The 6000-nt window shown below is 42.4% G+C and overlaps 1 pseudogene; it reads right to left on the bottom strand.

Moving 5' to 3' along the window:
* Positions 1-3273: 3273 nt before the first annotated feature.
* LOC135524669 (WD repeat-containing protein 18-like) overlaps positions 3274-6000 on the bottom strand; it is a 74738-nt pseudogene continuing 72011 nt past the window's right edge.

Genomic DNA, 6000 nt, shown 5'->3' with positions numbered 1-6000 from the left:
CACGCTGTCTATCATCTGCCCGGTACAGTTGAAACCCGGGATTCACCCGTAAAGAGTGCACTTCTCCAATGTGCCAGTGGTCATTGAAGGTGAGCATTTTCCCACTGAAGTCGGTTACGACACCGAACTGCAGTCAGGTCAAGACTCTGGTGAGGACGACAAGCATGCAGATAAGCTTTCCTGAGACAGTTACTGACAGTTTGTTTAGAAATTCTTCAGTTGTGTAAATCCCATGTTTCACCAGCTGTCCGGGTGGCTGGTCTCAGACGATTCCGCAGGTGAAGAAGCCGGAGGTGGAGACCCTGGGCTACACGTGTTCTGCGGTTGTGAGGCCAGTTGGATGTACATATTCTCTTAAACAACGTTAGAGGCAGACATGAACATTCAAGAAATTAACATTACATTCTCTGGCAACAACTCTGGTGTCAACATGCCAATTGTATGCTCCCTCAAAACTTGAGACGTCTGCGACATTGTGTTGTGTGACCAAAATGCACATTTTAGCGTGGCCTTTTATTGTCCCCAGCACAAGCTGCACTTGTGTAATAATTATGCTGTTTAATCAGCATATTTATCTGCCTCACCTGTCAAGTGGATGGCTTTCCACTAGTCGTTTAAGGTAATATGTACATGTAGGTACAGTTATTAAAGTGACTATGCATAGATATGACTAGGGTGGCTGGAGTCTTTGATAACCCTAACAGTAGCAACAGCATGTGATTAATAAAAAATAAAGTAAAATAATTATTCACAGTTCTACTAATAAAAGACAAAAATGGAAAAACCTGGAGAAAGTATTATTCCTCCTACAAAATGAATTAATGAGGAGACAGCAAAGCAGACAATCGAGAGGGAGAAGATGGGAAATTAGACATTCGCAGGTGGGGACATTTACAGCAGATAGATTGGAATTCCTGTCCCATGTGCAACATGAACGCAGCTGGTTCCATACACCACTGCACTAATGAAAAGGTTTGATCTTATGCCTGGCTTATTTATTGTTGTGTGTCTGCAGAATTGGAATCTCCCCAAATTAACAGTTATGGGAAAAGTGATACCGGTCAAAATCCAAGGAAAAAAAACAACAAATAATTGGAGATAGTCGTGGCAGAGTGGGCCATTCTAATGAAATCAGAAAAGTACCAGGCAAAGGAAGCTAGCTCATCAAATTCCAGTGTAGCACGAACCACTGTGATTATCACATGCACAAGCATAAGCAGCATCCAGCTGGGAGGTCACAGCAATCAGCCTCATTTCACATCCCCAAAGCCCCCCTTTGATTCAAATGGAAGTGTCACACATAAATCACACAGAAATGGCAGCTCACACACAATGCTCATCTCCACACTCAGTGGGGGAAGTCACCCTGCATGTTGCACATTTTCAACAATTGTCCAGACTTGCCTCAAGTGGTTTGATCTGTGAATTAATAATATATGCCATTTAGCTGAGACTTTTACCCAAAGTGACTTAGTCATGCATGCATACATTTTAACATATGGATGGCCCCAGCAGGAATCGACCAGACAACCCTTGGCATTACAAGCACCATGCTCTACCAATTGAGCCACAAAGGACATGCACATATATAAGAAACAGTCTCATCTCTAATCTTGAGGTCATTCGTTTTGCGGTCTCACTGGCTTTCTTCACGGGTGTGTTAAGGGTCCATGTTCCACTGAGTGTTATGTACGTACTCCTAACCTTTTGCTAATATATGCATATTATTATTATATTTGGATAGAAAACACTCTGAAGTTTCTAAAACTGTTTGAATGATGTCTGTGAGTATACCAGAACTCATATGGCAGGCAAACACCTGAGCAAAAATCCAACCAGGAAGTGGGAAATCTGAGGTTGGTCGTTTTTCAACTCATTCCCTATTGAAGATACAGTGGGATATTGGTCATGTTGCACTTCCTAAGGCTTCCACTAGATGTCAGTCTTTAGAACGTTGTTTGAGGCTTCTACTGTAAAGGATAGGCTCATAAGGGCTCTTTGAGTCAGAGGTCTGGCAGAATGCCGCAAGCTCATGACGCTCGTTCACGTGAGAGTTAGCTCACGTTCCATTGCATTTCTGAAGACAAAGGAATTCTCCGGTTGGAACATTATTGAAGATTTATGTTTAAAACATCCTAAAGATTGATTCTATACATCGTTTGACATGTTTCTACGGACTGTAACGGAACTTTTGGAGTTTTCGGCTGGACCTAGTGCTCGCGCCTCATGAAGATGGATTACTGGGCTGAACGCGCTAACAACAAGGAGGAATTTGGACATAAATTATGAACTTTATGGAACAAATCAAACATTTATTGTGGAACTGGGATTCCTGGGACTGCATTCTGATAAAGATCATCAAAGGTAAGTGAATATTTATAATGCTATTTCTGACTAATGTTGACTCCACAACATGGTTTGGTCTCTGAGTGCCGTACTCAGATTATTGCATGGTGTGCTTTTTCCGTAAAGTTTTTGGGAAATCTGACACAGCGGTTACATTAAGGAGAAGTCTACCTTTAATTCTGTGAATAACACAATAATCTTTTATCAATGTTTATTATGACTATTTCTGGATATTGATGTTGCTCTCTGCAAAATCACCAGATGTTTTTGGAACTACTGACGCACATAACGCGCCAATGTATACTAAGATTTTTATATATAAATATTCACTTAATCGAACAAAACATACATGTATTGTGTAACATGAAGTCCTATGAGCGTCATCTGATGAAGATCATCAAAGGTTAGTGATGAATGTTCTCTATTTCTGATTTTTGTGACTCCTCTCTTTGGCTGGAAAAATGGCTGTGTTTTTCTGTGACTTGGCTCTGACCTAACATAATCGTTTGTGGTGCTTTTGCCGTAAAGCCTATTTGAAATCGGACACTGTGGTGGGATTAATAACACGTGTATCTTTAAAAGTGTGAAATACTTCTATTTTGAGGAATTTTCATTATGGGATTTCTGATGTTTTGAATTTGGCGCCCTGCACTTTCACTGGCTGTTGTCATATCGGGATCTCAGCCCTCAGAAGTTTCAGATAAGTTTCAGCCCTCAGACAATTTCACATAAGATTTCCTATGCATGTGGACAAAAATGTAAATATATTACATTTCGATGAAAATAAAGAATATACAATGCTTTCATTCTAGCTCAATACTATTTCAATACTTGCATCATTGTATTAAGCATCCAGGAAGTACACTTTTCTAATCTTTAACAGCGGATCAATTGCAAAAAGTGGGCCAAGAAGCAACAATGCGCAGATTGAGTTTATGTTTTTATTTCCCATGTTCTCAGAAAGATACAAAAACACTTATTGTGGAGAATACACAACAACAAAAAAGTACAAATCCAGTTGGTATTGTTGTCTTCATTACTGGAACACGTAATCCCCCCCACTGAACACTCTTCACTGTCAACCCTTGGACTCTCCGATTAATCTGTGATCAAGGTCCTCAATAGCTCCATCTCACTGACCTGAGTTAATTGGAGTCAACGTTGGGGTGTGTGTAAGTCATCTCTCTCCTTGGTGAACAGGGGCTGAAGTTCTAAAGCCATGGCTTTCTCTACACAGGAGGGCTGCTGTTCTTAGCAGTTCCCTCTCTACCAAAGAGGCACACACAAATACAGGACCCTTTTTGAAATTTTATTTTTATTTTTTTGATCTCATCAAAGCAGGGCAACTGAGAAAAAGAGGATAAAATCAACAGCTGTTTCTATGTGGCTGCCTCTAACGTAGTGCCCACAGTGGAGAATTAGCAGTGATGAGAGGAAGGGCGATTTCAGAGCTCAAACTCTTCCCTTTTTGACAGCGGTTAATTGTGCATTTCTTTTTGAAGGATTCTGAAAAGAAAACCATTCTGCAGTTGTACACTGCCCAGCAGCTCTACACAACCAATTCCATGTTTTCTACAGGTAGTGTAAGCTGAAAAACAAAACTCACAGACATCTGGCTAGTTCCACAGGGTAAATCAAACACTCCACTGTTCTCTATTTAACACCACCATTTTCTTTCTATTTTAATGAGAGGTTTAAAGCTCTGCTTGAGAGATAGCGTGAAGGGTACCTACCAACCATGGCGATCATACTGTACCCATTTTGTGACAGAAATGAACATTCTCATCGATGCTAAACACCTGGGGGCACAACAGGTAATTGTCACACAAATCCATCCAATCTATTAGCTGTAGTAGAAAAATGTAGGCGCACAAAGAAATTTAAGAGCACAATCAAAAACATTTCAGATATTAAAGCTAGAATCCTAAATTTTTCTGGGCACACTGGTGCTCATAAATACAAATTCCAGGTCGCACAGCAAAATATTTAGGCGCAGTAAAATGGTCGCACTGTAGAGCCCTAAACCTTAACCTTGGGATTCTTACTGGGTTAGCCGGATGACAGAGTACAAAAAGTCAGAGGTCAATAACTGGATCCTGTTATACCCGTTTTTGGCTGATGGAATGTTGGGGCTTTAAAGGCAGTGGTGATGAGTGTGAAGGAACAGGGCTGTAAATTGAGGTTGTCAAGGGACTGGAGCTTCTATTAAGTCAATATAGGGCTAAGATCAATTATGCTGCTGAGTCTGGCTGCACTACACAACTTTGATTATCCTGTGGCTAACACTGAACATGTGTAGCACTATAAAAGTGAACATGTTTTCTTCATGTCAATTTAAATGAAATCCTTTATCCAAAATATGGTGAGGGGTCATGACAAAGGCAATATGGTCCATGGTACAACTTTTGCACCCCAGGTCCTGTTGAATGTACGCTCTCCCTTACAAAACATACTATCTGAATGACACATACTAACATCATTCCCTAGCCTACCGGTCTGTGGTGAAGGGGGCTTGCAGTGTCATCCCCCCAGTAGAGTCCCTGCTGGTGGGACGGGGAACCATGGCCAGGCTCTTTTCTAGCTGGGCTTGGTGAGGAGCTGTGTGGAGAAGTCATACAGGTCCTTGTTGACCTTCTTCAGGGCCCTCACTTCCTCCTCCAGCTCTAACACGCGCACCTTGGTGTTCTCACCATTGACAAACACATACTGTGGGTTTAACAGAAGACGGAGAGAAAGAAGAATAAGAGGGGAGGGAGAGAGGGAGAGCGTAAAGAGGGAAAGATCCATATGGAGGTTAAGCAACTACATATTTGAAGACACAGAACATTTCAATCTAACACCTCAGGTATCAAGTCCCAGTGGATTCTAAAACAGCAACTCTTTGATAGACCAACTGTCTGCAAATCAACAAAAGGATGAAACCTCTCCAATATTTATGGTTATGTATTGTGTTTGGAGTCAAAGGCTCGATTGTGTGCAAATGAGCGGGGGAATTCATTTCCAGTGGGAGTACAATCTGGCAAAGAATAAACCCGCTCCCGACGGAAAGCCCACTGCCGGTGTTGGGAGTCCGAATCCAGGGCGGTGAGTGGAAGGCTTGGGTTGAGGGATATGAAATCACATTGGAAAAACCTCCCTAATCTCACCCAGGCAAATATTGACATTTACCATTGTGTCCGATTCCGCAGTGCAGGCAGCCGTTGGATGACAGCGGTGCACATAAACTTCCCAGATTAAAGAGCGGAGGGGAGAGGAGAACTCTATCGCCTGTCTTAATTGTATTTATTTGTTGGAATGCCTTATTTGGTGAAGACGTGCCAGGCTGGGGGCTTTGGGCTTGCCTGTGGGAGCGAGCGAGGGCTGCTCTCCCTTTTTGGAAGGAGTGAGACTAATCTACTTAAGGGCAATTGGGACTCGGGGAGGCCGAGTAGTGGAGTCGTAAGCGGCTTGCTGAGCCCAGGGATAAGGTGCTTCTGGTGGTGACCTCATCTAGTTAGCTGACAAATCCCTCCACGAAAAACACCAACACACTCCTAACTGGCACACACAATTATGCACACGCATGACCGCACACTGCATCCGGGCGCTGGTGAAGAGTGAGCAAGAGACATCTCATGACAGATGTGCTGTGCCAATTCAACAATAGACTCAATA

Source organism: Oncorhynchus masou, chromosome 31 (assembly GCF_036934945.1).
Source record: "Oncorhynchus masou masou isolate Uvic2021 chromosome 31, UVic_Omas_1.1, whole genome shotgun sequence".
NCBI classification, from domain to species: domain Eukaryota; kingdom Metazoa; phylum Chordata; class Actinopteri; order Salmoniformes; family Salmonidae; genus Oncorhynchus; species Oncorhynchus masou.
The sequence above is the reverse complement of the archived record's forward strand: the minus strand, read 5'-3'. Positions and strand labels throughout refer to the sequence as shown.